We start from the raw sequence: 19,042 nt of genomic DNA on the forward strand, positions 1-19,042 counted from the left end.
CCTCCATACATGGTCAGTATATATCTGACACTAAAAGTCCCCCTTGTAAATACAGTATGTGTTTGTGGGAAGTGGACTTGGTTTGAGAGCTAACACTCTACCCAGCAGACTGTAGCATTACAGCAGACATAGGAGGTATAATCCTACCTTATTTGTAGTGTATCTCCTGTAGATCAATCAATCGCCACTCAGCAGAGATGCAGGTGGATGTGCTGGGAAAAACTATTTCGGCGGTCCGCCGCCATTTTGCCGTAGACCAGGTGCATGCATGTCCTCAGGTCACGCCGGCCGCCATGTTTTTGGAGTCTAATGTCTCCTGTATGGGGGCGGCCATGTTTCATGAGCCCAGCTACCTCGTGGAGAGCTGGGAACGCCGGAAGGCGTACACAGGGGGCGGAGCCACGTCATTCTACCCGGGAAAAAGCAACAGCTCCTTCCAGTCTGTAAAAGACAGACGCTGACTGCAGTTGGTTGGAAACTTCACTGCATCGGTTGGTGAGCCTTGGGGGTCCCTCTCTCTCTCTGTGGGATCGAGAAGCAGGTACTCTGAGGGGCGCTATTGCGCTAGGGGGAGACACATAAAAAAAAAAAAAAAATTTTTTTAAAAAAAGAGGTATTTTTTATTTAAAAAAAAAAAAATTTTTTTTTTTTTTTTTTGTTTTCTGGCAAAGGTGTCCTGGATTAACATGGACCCTGCCACTCATGTATCTCCTCCGGATCCCCTCGAGGGGTCTGCGGGATCCTCCAGCACCCCACTGACGATTGAATCATTGTCCGCTATTATGGAAACTTTTGTGTCCCGGGTGGAAGTGGCTTGTCAGGGACAGGGCGCAAGTAAGCGACCCCCGCCTAACCCCTTATTATCTGTAACCTCGGATTCAGACTCTGAGCCTATTTCTGCAGTTGCAGGTACTTCATCTGGTATTGGTGTCTCGTGTACTGTCTTTTCAGACAGTGAGGAGGATGTTTCGGCATCAGCCATAGCCAGAGAGGAAGCGTTGGTAAACGCACTCATTGTATCTGTTCAAGAAACCTTAAGATTACAGGGTATTCCGTCAGAAATAGCTGAAACTGAAATCCCTTTTGGGACTAAAAAACGCATCAAAGTGGCGAAGGTTTTTCCATTGCCCAAATGTTTTGGCAATCCAATCAAAGAAGAATGGAGTCTGCCAAAACGCATTTCTACTATTTCTAAACGCATTAACAGGCGTTATCCGTTTGAGGAAACCCTCATTAAGAAATGGACAGAACCACCTGTGGTGGATTCACCAATTGCTAGATTGAATAAAGCCACGGTTATTCCTCTAGAAGACGCTCCGTCTTTTTAAAGATCCAGTGGATCGCAAGATAGAAGCTATGTCTCGCACCATGTTTACCTTGATTGGAGGTCCCTCAGGCGGTATCAGATTTGTTGGAACAAATGATACAGGGGTTACAGTTTGTGTGTGATGCGGCGTTAGACGCCACTTCATTATTGGCGCGAGCATCTGTTTTAGTACACTGTGGCTAAAAGGTTGGTTAGCCGACCAAGGTTCCAAAAAAGCATTGGCTAATATCCCCTTTTTAGGAGAGCGTCTATTTGGAGCCAACTTAGATGAGATCATTAAGGATCTCACGGGTGGAAAGAGCACCTTTTTACCGCAAAATTTTAAAGGTAAAGGAACTCGTCAAAGACGAGGGCCTTCTTTTTCTGCTCACAAGAGGTTTTTTCGTCCCGCGGGTGAAAAAATTAAGTCCTCCAAAGCTCCTGCAGGAGGCGTCAGGGGTCGTTGGTCGGGCAAGCAAACCCCGCCCCCTCTAGACCTGAAGATAAACCGTCCAAAGCCTGAAGGTGCGCCCCCACCCATAACTGGGGTGGGGGGACGTCTTCGCCGGTTCCCGGATCCATGGCTTTCCAGAATCCCGGACAGATGGGTTTGCGAAGTCATAAGGTCAGGGTACAAGATCGAGTTTCGATCTCTCCCACCGGCGCGATTCTTCCCTTCCAATAGCCGACTATCCCCGGATCGTTTAGACGATCTGCGGAGAGCAGTCACAGATTTACTACAACAAGGAGTGGTAGTCCACGTTCCTTGGACAGAACGGTTTCAAGGGTTTTATTCAAACCTATTTACAATACCCAGGATAGAGGGCAAAGTGCGTCCAATTCTGGACTTAAGGGCACTCAATTCTTTTGTCAACATAAGAAGATTCAGAATGGAGTCCATTCGCACAGTAGCAGCCTTTCTGCATCCAGGGGATGTCCTAGCGTCCATAGACATCAAGGACGCATATCTTCACATTCCCATTTTCGCAGGACATCAGCGGTTTCTACGCTTTTCCGTAGAAGAGAACCACTATCAGTTTGTGGCGTTACCTTTCGGTCTCGCCACGGCTCCGCGGGTCTTCACGAAGGTGTTGGCCCCAATGTTGGCACTTCTGCGCCAAAGAGGCATATCGATCCTTGGTTACCTAGACGATCTTCTGCTTCATGCAGAGTCTCCTCAGACCTTGCTACAAAACATAGAAATTACTATGATTTCTTTACAGGAATTCGGGTGGCTGGTGAACCAGCAAAAGTCATTTCTGGTTCCCACCCAGAGGCTCGAATATCTGGGTCTAATTCTAGACACAGTCAGGACAAGAGTTTTTTCTTCCGGTAGGGAAACTCCGAAAGATTCAATCAGCAGTCCAGTTGTTACTATCCAACAGCTGGTCTTCCCTTCGGACTTGCATGAGGGTTCTGGGGTTGATGGTGGCTTCCTTCGAAGCAGTCCCATTTGCCCAGTCCCATACCCGAATTCTTCAGCAAGAGATTCTTCTCAGATGGAATCGGAATCCGGAATCCCTGGACAATCAGATCCGATTGAGCAAACAGACCAGAGAGTCTCTGGTCTGGTGGCTTCGGTCTCCGATGCTCAGCCAGGGAAAGTCATTTCTGCCAATATATTGGACGACAGTGACCACGGATACCAGTCTATCCAGATGGGGAGGAATTCTCGGTCAGTTATCTGTCCAGGGACTTTGGTCCCCGGAAGAATCCAGGTTACCGATAAATGTATTGGAACTGAGAGCGATCAGACTTTGTCTGATTCACTGGACCGAGCAGCTCCAGGGCAGCCCGGTTCGGATCCAGTCGGACAACGCCACGGCCGTGGCTTATGTCAATCACCAGGGGGGCACCAAGAGTGTCCGAGCGGCCAAAAGAAGTGGCTTGCATTCTTCGCTGGGCGGAACGATTTGTTCCAGCAATCTCTGCGGTGTTCATTCCGGGGGTGGAGAATTGGCAGGCAGATTATCTCAGCCGTCAGACTCTGGATCAGGGGGAATGGTCCCTCCATCCAGACGTTTTCCACCAGTTGTGCCTACGATGGGGCACCCCGGATATGGATCTGTTGGCATCTCGATTCAACAGGAAAGTTCAGAGATTCGTGGCTCGCTCCCGCGATCCTCTAGCAGAAACCGCAGACGCACTGATCGCCCCGTGGGGGCAATACCAGCTAATGTATGCCTTCCCTCCGCTTGGGTTACTGCCAAGACTTCTTCGCAGGATAGAGGAGGAAGGAATTCCAGTAATCCTGGCAGCTCCGGACTGGCCTCGTCGAGCTTGTTACGCCGACGTGGTCAGACTGGTGGCGGACGTCCCGTGGAGACTTCCTCTCAGGGAGGATTCACTGTCTCAGGGACCGATCTTCCATCCTGCTTTACGATCGCTGGTTTTAAACGGCCTGGTTATTGAGACCCAGGTGCTGAAGGACAAGGGATTGTCAGCTTCAGTTAATTCCTACTCTAGTTAAAACAAGGAAAGCGACTTCCAGAAAGATTATCATCGTACATGGAAGTCTTATATTGGGTGGTGTGAATCCCTTGGGTTCCATCTACATCTTTATTCGGTAGTCCGAATATTGGCTTTCTGCAACAGGGAGTTGAGCAGAAGCTGGCCTTGAGTGTTATCAAGGGTCTGGTTTCAGCATTTGCTATCTTCTTTCAGAAGCTTTTGTCTACTCATTCCTTGGTGCGGAATTTCATCCAGGGGGTGCGACACCTGGCTCTGCCAGTGCACGCGCCGTTACCATCCTGGGATCTTAATTTGGTGCTGTCGGTTCTTCAGACACCTCCCTTTGAAAATATCAGGGAGATTCCCTTGCTTACTTTATCCCAGAAGGTGGCTATCACTTCTGCACGCAGGGTGTCAGAACTGGCTGCATTATCCTGTTGTTCCCCAGATCTGGTGGTTCATAGGGATAAGGTTGTTCTTCATCCGAATCCATCCTTCCTTCTAAGGTGGTTTCAAAGTTTCATTGAATAAGGACAGTGTATTGTCCTTCCTATGTCCTTAGCCCAATCATCCTCGAGAATTTGCATGGCATTCCTTGGATGTAGTTCGGGCGATCAGGATATACTTGAATACTACGGATTCAATTTGCAAGACGGATTCACTGTTTGTGATCACGGATGGCCCTAAGAAGGGGTTGCCTGTTCTGCTGCGACCATCTTTAGATGGATCAGACAGACGGTGGTATAGGCTTATTTTATCTAAGGGTCGGGATCCCCCGTTCCCTGTTAAGGCGCTTAGAGTTTCCTGGACCTTCCGCCATCAGGCGTCAGTGGTTCAGGTTTTCAAGGCGACTGTTTAGTAGTCGGTTCATACCTTTACAATATTGTATAAGGTTTATGTGATGGCATCGTCAGATGCCTCTTCTGGCTGCAAGGTTCCTGCAGGCCACTGTTTGAGGAGACTGTTGGTCTACCTCGAGGATTTGTGGGGTAGGTCTCATCTGTTTACTCGATGAGTCCTTTGATACTTCTGGTTGGCTCCGGTTGGGCCTTCTAGATTGGATTTTGATTCTGTCAATCCCACCCCTCATTTTGTGGCACTGCTTCTGGATGTCCCAGCTCTTGAGAATCAAGAAGACTACGTCTGTCAATGAGCGATAGAGAAAAATGGATTTTTGTAAGATCTTACCGTAAAATCCTTTTCTCTTAAGCTCATTGACAGACGTAGTACCCGCCCCTCTATCATTGAGTTGGGTTGGGTTAAATTCTCTGTTACTGCTTTAGAACAGAACTGATTCCCTGTAGCAGAGAGAGGGAGGATATACCCTCAGGGACTGCCCCTAAGGTGGAGCCAGAACGTTTTGTCTTTCTGCCTAGTCCTACTCCTGCGGAGACAACATAACCCAGCTCTTGAGAATCAAGAAGACTACGTCTGTCAATGAGCTTAAGAGAAAAGGATTTTACGGTAAGATCTTACAAAAATCTATTTCTTTCTGTGTATGTGTGCGCTTTTATATTGTTCAATTTGTATATTGGTCTTTTAGCAGCACCAACCAGAGAATTGTGCGTTTTTAGGGTGTGCCCCCCAATATCATTTTAGTTCCTTAGGAAACCCTGGTTTTATCCGGGTTCCTGGCTGTTGGGGTATTTTCCCCTTTGGTTATTTGTTTTCCTGGGTTGTTGCTCATGTTGAGCCTTTGTTTTTTGTTACCCAGAAGGTTACCTTCTTGTACATGTAAGGTTCCTTTCTCTGACGTGGGTACTTCGTTGCCTTTCTGGCGGTTGCGTTGCCCACCCCTCATGTCTACACTGCTTTGGTACATCCCCATAAGTGAACTGTGTGAATGGGCGGCGACTGTTGGAGGACGTAAGAGAAAACGGAATTTGGCTATTGCAGGGGGGTATTGGATTAGTAGGACAGCCCCCATGGGTGTGACTATGTAGATTTATTGTTCTTTTACAAGTCTTATGCCTAGAAACTCCTGTGGAGATGAAGTCAATACCCAAGTGAAGACTGTGGGAATGGGCGGCGACTGTCGGAGGACTTTTACGGTAAGATTTTACAAAAATTCAGTTTTTTCTAGCCAAGTCTTTGGATTCTCCACTTAAATGGATGAGCCTTCCCAAGCGACGTCATTTAATACTATAACGTGCTAAAAGAGGAATTCATGGGGGTCAGTCAGCCGTGGAGGAGGCATACTATGTGGAGGAAAACGGGGGGGGGGGGGGGGGGGAATCAGAGCAAACAAAGGATGGCAGGTAGAGGTGCGATAGTCCTCAGTGCATTGCTCTCAAGGGGAACATACCTCTAATGTGGTCTGAGGAAACCCATGGAGACAGGACGTATCAGGGTCTCTTAATACATGTCCCCCGTCATTATGGGATAGTGCCCCCGGATCATAGACCGAGACCTGAAAGTAATAGCAGCTATGATCCATATGTCTGGCTGAATAAAGGTATACAAGGCGATACCTAGGAGGATGCCATGTAGAGCAGTAGAATGCTAGTGTTACATACCTTTGGAAATAATGAGGAGCCGCTTGTCCTGCCTACAATGATTATTGATCAAAAGGCGCTTTTTATATGTAGGGGGCGGTATGGGCCGTTCGCGCCAAACGCCGTACCGGTGTCGCAGTCCTAGCGACGTCACTATAGGACGCGCCGGAAGTGATCGCCATTGTTTAACTCCGTGACCGGAAGTGGCGTGTTATTGCGTTCCAGTAGTATAAACCGGAAGGATGCATTCAATACATTTTCCGGCTATGCGCAGTTAGTCCACAAAGCCCCGACATTGCGCCAAAGGCGCCATCTGCCGCCCATGGTATACAATACCAAGGCATGTATAAAAGGAAAAAAGAATTATAGCACCGCAAAGAAGATTAAATAGACATACCTCCTCCCTGTATAGCAGTTTGCTGGTACAGAACAAAACCCCATCATACAGAACAAAACCCTATCGTAAATCTCATCCAGTTGATAGGGGACTTATGATGATAAAAAGAAGCAGGTTAATGATCTGTTTTCGAGGTCCCTATGCAATTAATTGAGGGGGCTATGGCTCTATAACATAAGGAAATGGGAGAATATGTTTTTTGTGCCCAAATATAACAAAGGTTGATATTTTCAATGCCCACAGTTAAACACAATGACATCCATAGCATAATGACATCCATAGCATAGAAACACATACATCTTAAAGCAACCAATTATTGCTAGTACCTTAATTATATCCTACTAATCATCATATAGAATTATTGATCCTCATAGGAGACACAGATACGAGAGAAGAAAGACAGAAAAAGCATATGCAGAACCAGGCTAGGATCATCTGATGGGCAATAATGAGTCCTAAAGAAAGGATTTAGAAACTTAACATGTCGTTTAGTCCAGGGGGTTCAGTGGCTCTAAGATCATACATCCATCTGGCTTCCCGGGCCAGTACTTTTTTTTATCAATATTTCCTCCTCTTCCAACATCTGGAATTACGTCCAGGACTGTGAAGCGGATAATTGATTAATCAAAATTTTGTTTGAGGCCAATGTGGCCTCCAATTGGAGTGTTAATTTGACCATTGTTGATGTAAGAGACGTGGTCAGAAATCCGTTTCCATAAGGGTCTAATCGTTTTGCCCACGTAGAATGATCCACATGGGCAAAACATGATATAGACTATCGCTTTAGTCTGGCACGTGATGTATTGGTTAATGAACCTCCTACGGCCGTTCGGTAATTTGAAAGAATCTCCTTCCAAGATGAAAGAACAGAAATTGCATTCCCCACATTTGTATAGACCTTTATGGGTATATTCAGCCTCCTCAGGTCTTCTGTAATGACTTGAAACAACGTTGTCCCTAATGGATTTTGATCTTCTAAATGTCATATTGGGGCGTTTGTCCAGATATTTCGATAAACTAGGGTCATTTGTCAAAATGTCCCAATTTTTGGTCAGGACATTACGTATTTCTGTATGCTGTTTGCAATACGTAGTGATAAATCTTATCTTATTATCATTTTTTTCCTTTTTAACAAAGAGGAGGTCATGCCGGCTTTTGCTGTTCGCTTTGTTAAATGCACGACGGAGGATAGATTTAGAGTAACCCCTGTTTGCTCTGATTCCCTCCCCCCCCCCCCTTCTCCTCTCCCCCCCTGTTTTCCTCCACATAGTATGCCTCCTCCACGGCTGACTGACCCCCATGAATTCCTCTTTTAGCACGTTATAGTATTGATTGACGTCGCTTGGGAAGGCTCATCCATTGAAGTGGAGAATCCAAAGACTTGGCTAGAAAATAATGCTTTTGATATTCAAGGAGGTATGTAGATATGAATCATAATTTTTTCTGAATATTCTGGAAACCACTTCCGATTAGGATAGTAACTGTCTTTATATATACATTCTTATTGAAGTATATCATTATTTTCAGCCAGGATGCAGCGTCTGTGCTGACTGAGTCAAATTACTATGAGGATACGTCCAGATAGAGGGGTATAAAGACCACCTTACAACATATGGGGAACCTACATAAACCTAAGGATCAGTAATTTTAGATTGGTCTGGTGTACCATTTTGGTGCTCACAAGATATTTATGAATACAGGAGTCTAGATGTTCTGCCCATGACTAACACGATATACAGCAAGGTTGGTATGAGATGCCCACAGGGACTCTGACTAATGATGTTACGCACAGTATATAGATCTGTATGTAAATTTGATGTTACTAACTGGATATTGAAAATATTTTTGAAGCTATCTATATATAACATGATCTAATTTATGATGTTTATTGTATATGTACATATTACAGAAATATCGGTATTGCTCGGTCTCTTTGGCCCTGACCAAGCCCGATGCGAAACGCGTTGGCTGATTGGGACCTTCAAACCGCATAACAGACTTCTCGCACCAACATCAGCTTGAAGCATGTATTAGCCCCTATTAGGGGTAAATTTCTGTGCTGTGGTTTTTTTTTTTTTTTTTTTTTGTGGATTTGTCTCTTGGTGTTCAGTAATCCCTCATGTATTACACATTATATTTTTATATGATCTAAATAAAATGTTAAATTTTTTATAAAATGGTCTCTTGGTTTTCGTTTCAATTGGGCCCTAAAACCCATACTTTCTCTATTTTTGTGATGTATATACCCTTTTTGGGGCTTGGGCCAATTTTACGTTTTTTTTCTAGATATTGCTCACACATGCCATGGGTATATGTGAAATGACACCCCAAAATACATTCTGCTGCTTCTCCTGAGTATGGGGATACCCCATGTGTGAGACTTTTTTGGCAGTCTAGCCGTGTACAGGACCCCGAAATCCAATCAGCGCCTTCAGGCTTTCCAAGGGCGTAAATTGTTGATTTTACTCCTCACTATCCATCAGTTTCGGAGGCCATAAAATGCCAAGACAGCACAACCCCCCCCCCCCTCCCCAATGACCCCTTTTTGGAAAGTCGACACCCTAAGCTATTTGCTGAGAGGCATGTTGAGTGTTTTGCAGATCTCACTTTTTTTCACAAAGTTTTGAAAATTGAAAAAAGAGGGTAAAAATGCATTTTCCTTTTTTTTTTCCTTCATTCTCCAAAATAAATGAGAGCTGCAAAATACTCACCATGCATCTTGGCAAATACCCTGGGGTGTCTACATTTCGAAAAGGGGTCATTTGGGGGGGGGGTTTGCTATCTTGGCATTTCATGGCCTTCAAAACTGTGATGGGTAGTGAGGAGTGAAATCAACAATTTACGCCCTTCGAAAGCCTGAAGGCGGTGATAGGTTTTCGGGGTCCTGTACGCAGCTAGACTGCCAAAAAGTCTCTCACATGGGGTATCCCCATACTCAGGAGAAACAGCAGAATGTATTTTGGTTTATCACTTCAAATATATTCATGGCATGTGTGAGCATTATATCACTTAGTGACAACATTGTGTAAAATAAAAAAAATAATTTTTCTGAAACTTGTGACAAAATTCCATGGACTCGCCATGCCTCTCAGCAAATAGCTTGGAGTGTCTACTTTGCAAAATGGGGTATTTTTTTTTGGGGGGGGGGGGGGGGAGGGTTGTGCTATCTTGAAATTTCAGAGCCTTCGAAACTGTGACAGGTAGTGAGGAAGTAAAATAAGCAATTTACGCCATTCGAAAACCTGAAGGTGGTGATTGGTTTTTGGGGTCCCGTACACAGCTAGGCTCCCAAAGTCTCACACATGTGGTATCCCTGTACTAAGGAGGAGCAGCAGAATGTATTTTTGGGTGTCATTTGACATATACCCATGGCATGCGTGGGCAATATATCATTTAGTGACAACTTTGTGTAAAATAAAAAAAAAAAATTGTCATCTTCCCGAAACTTAGGGCAAAATATAAAATACTCCATGGACTCGATATGCCTCTCGGCAAATAGCTTTGGGTGTCTACTTTCCAAAAAGAGGTAATTTGGGGGGTGTTTGAACTGTCCTGGCATTTTATGCTCAATCTTAGCCACACATCACCCACTCTTCTAACCACTTGAAAACAAAGCCTTTTCTGTGACTTTTTGTTTACATGAGAAAATATTTTTTTTACTAGAAATTTACTTTGAACCCCCAAATATTTTTGTATTTTTTTTTTTTTTTAAAGCAGAGACCCTACAGAACAAAATGGTGGATGTTGCAATTTTTTTTTTTTTGTCACACTGTATTTGCGCACAGATTTTCCAAACGCAATTTTTGCGAAAAAAATGAATTTTTTTTAAATTTTTAATGCACAAAATACACAATAAATTTCCTAATTGTTTGGAAAAATTTAAAAGATCTTATGCCGAGTACGTAGGTGCCAAACATGATATGCTTTAAAATTGTGCACGCCCGTGCAGCGACAACAATTGCTGCAATTGCGGTTTACATATGACACTAGACCGACGCTTGCGTGCGCCTTTGCGTGCATGCACGGGGGGACAGGGGGGCTTGAATTTATTTTTTTTATTTATTTTTCTTTGATATTTTGACACCTTCCCTGTTATTTATTTATTTTTTTTAAAATCATTTTTCTCTTACGTCCTCCGACAGTCGCCGCCTCCTCTAAGTCATCACTGTTGGGTATTGACTTCCGCTCCGCAGGAGTAGCTAGGCATATAGACTTAGTCAAAAACAAAAGTCATTAGCATATACACACCCATGGGGGCTGTCCCAACTCAGTTTTAATCTGCCTAGCGTCAGGAGTAGTTAGGCTTCCCTGTGCTGGGGCTACAGTCTCAGCCTATCTATATCTTTTATTTGATTTTCTTTGAAAATGTCCGTTTTTTTCTTACTTTACTAGCTGTTTATTTTGTCAGCTTTAGTTTTAGTCGACTCTTCGGAAGAAGATGGATTCATGCGCTGCTGGGATTCGGACTGACCGCCCTGGGTCTCCAAAGCAGAGGGTCAGATGGACCCCCAGCCCGCCATCGAGCGTTCAGCTATGGTTCGCCCTGGCATTATGAACGACCCATCCCTGTTCGCAGCAGGGATGCAGCCGTGAGGTGGCTACCTCACTGGACGCATCTGCGATTCTGCAGTGCAATGTCCCTGGCTAACGGCATTCCCTGTCAGCTGAGGACAGCGGCTTTCCGTTCTGAGAGGCTCCCCACGCCATCTGGTACGGGTAAGTACTTCTGTGTGGGGCCTCTGTCTGGGGTGGCAGTCTGTGTTGCTGTGTGTTCCCCATGTCTGTGCCTGTGTGCCTCCCTGATGCTGTGCCTGTGGGGATTGCCTGTACATGCGCTGCGGTGCTGTGTGTTTTTTGGGGGTCCCCTTCCCTGTATCACTTCGGTGTTTGTGGGGGTGCAGACTGAATGTGTGGTGACCGCAGCGGGCGAATCCGCGCGGTCCGCCATTTTAAGTATGGGCAGGCATGTTTGACTTCTCTATGGGCAAACTACATGCTGGTTTTGGCGCCATTCGCCGCCATTTTGCGGTCACAGAGCGATCGTTCCGGCCGCATGTTCGGCGGTCATTTTTGAGGAGCCTTCCATACAATTCCTATGGGGCAACCATTTTCCCTGGGTCATGCAGCCTCTATGTTCAGCCTACTTTAGCAGCACTTCCTTTTCCTCTGATGCAGGACAGCGGTGGCAAAACTCTGCGGAGCACTGCAGGTTATCGCTCTCAATATCTTTCTGTATTGTCACTTCTGGCTCAGTTTTTTCTTCTCCTGGTTGGGGGTCTTTGTCACTGTAGCTGTAGTGGTGGGCTGCGTGCTCCGCAGCGCTCTTAAAGGGACAGTACAAACTTCTTGCACTGTTGTTTTTTGTCACATTGGGCAATGGATTCTCAGGATAGAAAATTTCCCCCAGCGACCTTGGTGTCCAACGTGGAAATGCTGATGGCTGAACGTGCTGCTAAAAAGAGGCCCAGATTGTCTCTGTCCTCTGATTCGGATGGTGATATGGCTGCTGCTGCTGCGAGCGCGCCCTTTTCAGGGTTCCGCTCATCCTTGGACTCGCTGGGGTCTGAGGGGGAGGCAGAGGTGGAGGGGGTTGATACCTCCTCCCCGGGGTCGCCTGAAGAGCGGGCGACCATGAATGAATTGTTTCTGTGAAGGAAACACTGCATTTGGAGGATGAGCCCAGTCCTCCGGGCGTTGTGTCCTCATTTGGGACGCACAGGACCCGCAAGTCGGCGCAGGTGTTTCCCTGTCCGGCTGAGTTTCATTACACTGTTAATGAACTGTGGCGCACTATAAAACGTCCATTCCTGGTGCCTAGTCGGTTCAAATTGCTTTATCCCTTTGCACCGGCTACGGAATCACGGTGGTGTGTGCCCCCGCAGGTGGATCACACTGTGGCTGTGTTAAACAAGGCTACCTTGATTCCTACGGAGGATTCCACGGTTTTCCGGGATCCCACGGACCGGCGGTTGGAGTCTCTGGCCCGCCATTCCTATATGGAGTCGGGCTCGTTGCTCAAACCTGTTTTCGCGTCCGTTTTGGTGGCTCAGGCGGTGGCTGATTGGACCAAGGTGCTTAGGAGCAACCTTGTGTCTGATGATGTTCCGCCTGCCCGACTGGAAATGGTGGATCAAATCCACCAGGGAATCATGTATTTGTGTGATGCGGCCTTAAATGAGGCCCCCTTAGTAGCACGCCTGTCTAGCGTCTCGGTACTTAACCGGCGACTGATATGGCTGAAGAGCTGGTCGGCGGACCAGTCCTCACGGAAAACAGTTGCTGATTTTCCCTATGCTGGCTCTCGCCTTTTTGGCGAGGCGTTGGATACCCTGGTAAAAGGCGTCACGGGGGGGGGGGGCAAGAGCACCATGCTGCCCCAGAACCCGAAGAACAAGTCCTTTCGAGGCAAGCGGGGTTCTGCGCCTAGATCCAATCAGGGGTCCTTTCGTGCCTTTCGGAACCAATCCAAGGGCAAGCCCTTCAAGGCCCAGGGCGGCCAGAAGAAACCCTGGGTGGGTAAGCAGAAGTCGGGCAATGCCGGCTCGGCGGGTCAGTCCGCCTCTGCCTGAAGGGGTGCCCTCACCCGTTTCAGGGGTGGGGGGACGTTTGCGCAGTTTCCTCCAACCTTGGCTGCTCTGGATATCGGACAGGTGGGTTCAGGAAATCATTCGATCAGGGTACAAGATCGAATTCCTTTCCCGGCCAGCGGACAGATTCTTTCCCTCAAATCTTCATTTGCCTCCGGGGCGTCTGCAGGACCTGCACCGAGCGGTTCAGGACCTTCTTGCTCAGGGGGTCATTGTCCCGGTGCCTCATCGGGACAGGTTTCGGGGGTTTTATTCCAATCTGTTCACTGTGCCCAGAAAGGAGGGCAAAGTGCATCCTATTCTGGACCTGAAAGCGCTGAACCGCTGAAAATACCGTATGGAGTCTCTCCGTTCGGTGGTGGCCTCCCTGGGCCCAGGGGAATTCCTGGCCTCGATAAATCTTAAGGATGCGTACCTGCACATCCCCATTTTCGAGGGTCATCAGCGGTACCTTCGGTTTGCTATCGCAGAGGACCATTACCAGTTTGTGGCGTTACCTTTCGGTCTCGCTTCGGCACCAAGGGCTTTTACCAAAGTGCTGGCGCCGGTTCTGGGCCTGCTGAGGGCTCAGGGCATTGCGGTCTTGGGTTACCTGGACGATCTACTTCTGAGATCACGTGCCAGCCAGGACCTAGTGCGCGATCTGTCCACTACAGTACAGACGCACCAGGAGTTCGAATGGACCATCAACGTTCAGAAATCGACGTGGTCTCCATCGCTTCGTCTTCCCTATCTGGGAATGATTCTGGACTCTGCTCAGGCAAAGGTGTTCTTGACAGAGGACAAGCTCTGGACCTTGCAGGACAGACGCCTTGGATGCGTTAGTGGCCCCTTGGCATCAGTATCAGCTGATGTATGCTTTTCCTCCGATCCAGTTGCTATCCAGGTTCCTCCGCAGGTTAGCCTCGGAACCGCACCTGGTGATTCTGGTGGCTCCGGACTGGCCACGCCGGTCCTGGTACGCCGACGTTGTTCACCTGGCAGTGGCGGCTGCCCATTCGGGAAGATCTCCTGTCTCAGGGTCCGATCTTCCATCCTCCTTTTATAGTCACTGGTTTTAACGGCCTGGCTGTTGAGACCCAGGTCCTGAGGGACAGGGGTCTCTCCTCTGAGGTCATCCCTACCCTTGTCAAGGCTAGGAAAACCTCCTCTGGTAAAATCTACTACCGTACCTGGAAGGCTTATTTCGCCTGGTGTGAGTCCAGGGGGTTCTCCCCTCGCTCGTACTCGGTGTCGAGAGTGTTGGTCTTCCTCCAGTCTGGTGTGGACCTGCGCCTGGCGCTGGCCATGATCAAGGGCCAGGTGTCTGCACTGGCTATTCTTTTCCAGCGCCCTTTGGCGTCTCATTCTCTGGTTCGCACCTTCATTCAAGGTGTGCGACATTTGGCTCCTCCCAGGAAGGAGCCTCAACCTCCATGGGACTTGAACTTGGTTCTATCCGTGTTAGAGTGCTCCGTTTGAAAACATACGGAAGATATCGTTGCCTCTGCTGTCCAAGAAGGTTGCCTTTTTGGTGGCGATCACTTCGGCTTGCAGGGTGTCGGAACTGGCAGCGTTATCCTGCCGTTCTCCGTACTTGGTGATTCACCGGGATAAGGTGGTCTTGCGTCCGCATCCCTCCTTTCTTCCTAAGGTGGTCCCTGAGTTCCACATTAATGAGGACATTGTCCTGCCTTCGCTTTGTACGAAGCCTAAACATCCTAAGGAGGTTGCTCTGCATTCCTTGGATGTTGTCAGGGCGATCAGGGTTTACCTGTCGTCTACGGAATCCTTTCGGAAGACGGATTCACTCTTTGTCCTTCCTGAGGGACCTCGGAGGGGCATGGCTGCATCCGCAGCGACTATTGCCAAATGGATCAGACAGACCATTGAACAGGCTTACACCTTGAAGGAACGGGTTCCACCCTTCCCTGTTAAGGCGCACTCTACCAGATCTGTGAGTGCGTCTTGGGCCTATTGGCATCGGGCCTTGGTGGCCCAGGTGTGCAAGGTTGCGACTTGGTCGTCGGTGCACACTTTTTCCAAATTCTACAAAGTAGATGTTCTGGCATCAGCTGATGCTTCCTTTGGCCGCAAGGTTCTCAGTGCGGCAGTGCCATTATGGACCCTTGAGTTTTTTCTCGGTCCCTGGCTGTTGGTATTTGCTTTCCTGGGCTGTTGCTCCTGTTGAGCTTTGTTTTTTTCTGTTGACCAGTAGGTTCTCTTACGGTGCATGTAAGATTCCTTTCTCTGATGTGGGTACTGCGTTGCCTTTTCTACGGTTGCGTCTCTATGTGGGACTCCCCCCCGGCCCCCCCCCTCCCACAAGCAGTGGGAGGGGGAGTCCCCTCCCACTGCTTGTAAAAGCTAATTATCTTCTAGGATTGCTTTTACATGTAAGCCAACCGCTGGCTGTAAAAAACTATACTAAGATGATGCCTAAAACTGCAGGCACCCTGGTATAACCACTCAAAGTCCAGCAACATACCAGTACATTGCTAGTCCTTGTTCGGCATATATTGTAGTTTTTTTTTTTTTTTTTCATGCAGCCTGGGGGGTGTAAGAAAAAAAGAGAACCTAACAGATACCTTCATCCACATCGATCGATGTGGATGAAGAAATCTCCACCAGAAAATGTGTAGTATCCCCATGATTAGATCACCCAAAACATCCACCCACTTTTCTAATATTGGGCATACATGATGAAAGCCATGTATGCCTTTTTTTTTTTTTTTTTTAACTGCGGTGGTGAAATCATCTCCTACAGTGCTGCCATCATAGATTTTTCTATATATGCTGAGCGCAAACGAATATATATAAATCAGTGTGGCAGCTGATGGGTGTACCTGCAAGGCAAACTGGTTAACAATAGAACAGTAAAAAATAAAACATTACATTGGTACCTGAAAAGTAATAAATGGTTACCAATGAAAAACAGTAACAATAAAGTTCAGTAAAAGTAGAAGAGCAGAGTAAGAACAGAAAATTAACTCAAACGACAACTATTTTTGGCTTTTTTATTTTAGGTTTTTTTTTTGTGACTTTTAACGTTCCAGCTTAGGGTCTCTCAAAATGACGATAACCATCAAACATCTTTCGAGACCCTGTGTGTGCTGTGCTGTACCCTATGCTAAAACTTCACTAGTGTGTGATAGCGTTCGAAACAGTCCCGATGCAGAGACCATGTTGGTCAGGACAGAAGGGACAACAATAGCGGTGTCACGCCTAAATCCGCGCTTCCTACAGACATGACATCATCTTTGGGGGTGTGTTTGGGTAGGGGTACTCAGGAGGACATGTGGAAAATGCCTCTCATGCAGCCGGCTCACTGCATCTGGTAAGGGAAGTTGGGCTGGAGCACCTCCTGGATACTGGAATTGTAGGAAGGATACACTTCGTCCTTACGCTTTGTATAGCAGAAAAGCGCTCGGCAAAGCCAATTGAAATAAACACTTTTTTGTACCAGCGTCTGGCCTTACGGGCAATTAAGTACTGCACCATCAACTGGTTGTTTAGGTCCACCCCTCCCATATTAAGGTAGTATTCGTGGACACGAGGGGCTTCTCCAAAACACCAGTTCCCGTAGGAATTTGGACCGTCATGTCTGCGTGAAGGGAGGACAGAAAGGAAACATTCTTTGTAACCCTCCACTTCACTGCAAGCAATTTTTTCAAGCAGGCTCTCTCCCACTGACTGTCGGGAATCTACAAGTCGGGCGCTGCAGATTCTGTGGTCTACCAATCAGGATATGCCAGCGCATCAGGGACTACATGTGCTGGCCGCCGCACCAGCTTGAACTGCACTTATGGGACTTGCCACGTCACCAAGTGTTACTGCAGTGCCGGTTTCACTATGACCAGGGTGTACTAGGCCGCTGGTGCTTGCCAGTTCACCAGAAGTTTGAGTGGCACTAGTATCAAGACTCTGCTCCATGCAAGCACCCTGCGATCGCTGCACCTCAGCAACTCCAGAACGGGGTCTGTTTCGCCTGACCTTGGCAGGGACCACTCCCGTCGTCAGAGCTATCGGTCAGGGAGCTGCTGCTGTCTACAGGTTTGTATACTGACCCTGCCAGTGAGACGTCCCCATCGCTCTCATCGGACATGGTCAGTATCCTGTAGGCCTCTTCACTAGTGTACCTCCATTTGGACATTTTGGCCACTAAATTTAGTGCGACTCTCAGGTAAAAAAAGCACCTGGTTGTCGGACTATTTCAACCGCTACAAAAAAAAACTGCTAATGCTAGCAGAGATCAGTCCTTACTCTAACGCTGCGCTTTTGTGTGATGTGTTTTTGGAAGTGACAGTAATCTTTTGATTACTGCACTTCTGGGTGGGGTGGGCTGAGCGGAGGGGCTAAACGCAGGTGCTGGCAGGTGTCGTGACCGATCCTGCTAACGCTGCGTTTTGGGAACCCTAAACTATTGGGGATGCTAGTATAGTTCTGATCAGATCAAAGATATTGATCCGTTCAGATACTATACTAGTAATGGAGGTGTTTGGTGTGTGTTACTGGCAATCAAAGGGTTAACTAAAGCCCCGTACACACACACACATTGTTGGCCAACCGATCGGCCGTCTTTTGTCCAGTGTTGGTTGAAATGTGCTCTAGACTTGCACTAGACTTTTGTTGGCCAACAAAAACCAACTTCAGAAGTGATGTCATGTGATTGACTTTCCCTGTGTTTTTTCTTCTCTGAGCATGCCCAGTCTTGCTCATCTGATTTTTGTCTGCCGAAATCTGTACTGACTGAGGAACAATCGGCCGTTCTTTGTTGGCCAACAAAAATTTTATAGCATGCACACCAGATTATTTTCGGCCGAAAATTCACAGTTGGTTGTCGGAAGCATCATACTAACAAGCCTACAATCGGCAGATCGGACGTTGGCCGACAATTTACGGCCAACAATCTGTGCGTGTGTACGGGGCTTAAGATTTCTAACTATGCGGCGGGGATCTTAGGTTGACGCTAAGTAATGTAATCCGTGACACTAATCTAGTGATCAGAAAAAAGATCTGTACACTATAAAAGTAAAACTGTGACAGGGCAATGAAGGGGTTAACTGGGTGTGATCAGGGGGTTAAATCTTAATGGGGGGGGGGTGGCGGGTACCCTAAACCTATTGGGACAGAAACTAACGGTCGCTAGCGCTAAATGAAGTCACAAGGCACACTATTAAAGAAATCAGCAAAACCGCTATATACTGTATATAGTGTGCACTGTGACAGGGGGTGAAAGGGTTAACTGGGGGTTGATCGGGGGTTAAATGTGCCTATCTAGTGTGTGTAAGTGTTCTGTTTGGTGTACTTCCAGTTGATGCTCTCTTCTCTCACGCTGGAACCGAAAAGGGCTCCAGGAGGGAAGAGCACCATTTCCTGTGCCTGTATTTACAAAACACAGGCACAGGTCGGTCTGTCATTGGTCAGAACTGATCACCAAGGACCAGGCCAAAAATCATTGGCCTGGATTTGATGACTGATCGGTTCTGTACTGAATCAGACCATTGCGGGGACTGAGTCCAGGGAGGGAGCGCCAAACAGTTACAGCGATTTGCCTGTGAGCGTTGCCTGCCGCACTACATCTGCGGCGGGCGGTCGTAATCCGGTTAAATACCACCAAAAGAAAGCTATACTTGTAATTTTTGTGTAAAAAAAAATAAAACATTTGGGTCCTGTGTTGCATGACTGCGCAATTGTTATTCCAAGTGCGAGAACGCTAATTGCTGTAAATTTGCCTGGGTAGGAAGGGGGTTAAAGTGACCAGTATAGAGGTGGTAAGGAGATTTTACAGGTAAACCTTAGAACTTTAGAAGTTTTACTTCCTTGG

General features: G+C 47.2%; 1 protein-coding gene across 1 annotated transcript in view; it reads left to right on the forward strand.

Moving 5' to 3' along the window:
* Positions 1–19,042, forward strand: part of LOC309548200 (gametocyte-specific factor 1-like) — a gene marked incomplete at its 3' end in the record, with an annotated part of 388,446 nt that overhangs the window by 37,044 nt on the left and 332,360 nt on the right. The gene's annotated exons all lie outside the window — the stretch shown is intronic.

This window comes from Pelophylax lessonae (genome assembly GCF_965119305.1).
Source record: "Pelophylax lessonae genome assembly, chromosome: 2".
NCBI lineage: Eukaryota > Metazoa > Chordata > Amphibia > Anura > Ranidae > Pelophylax > Pelophylax lessonae.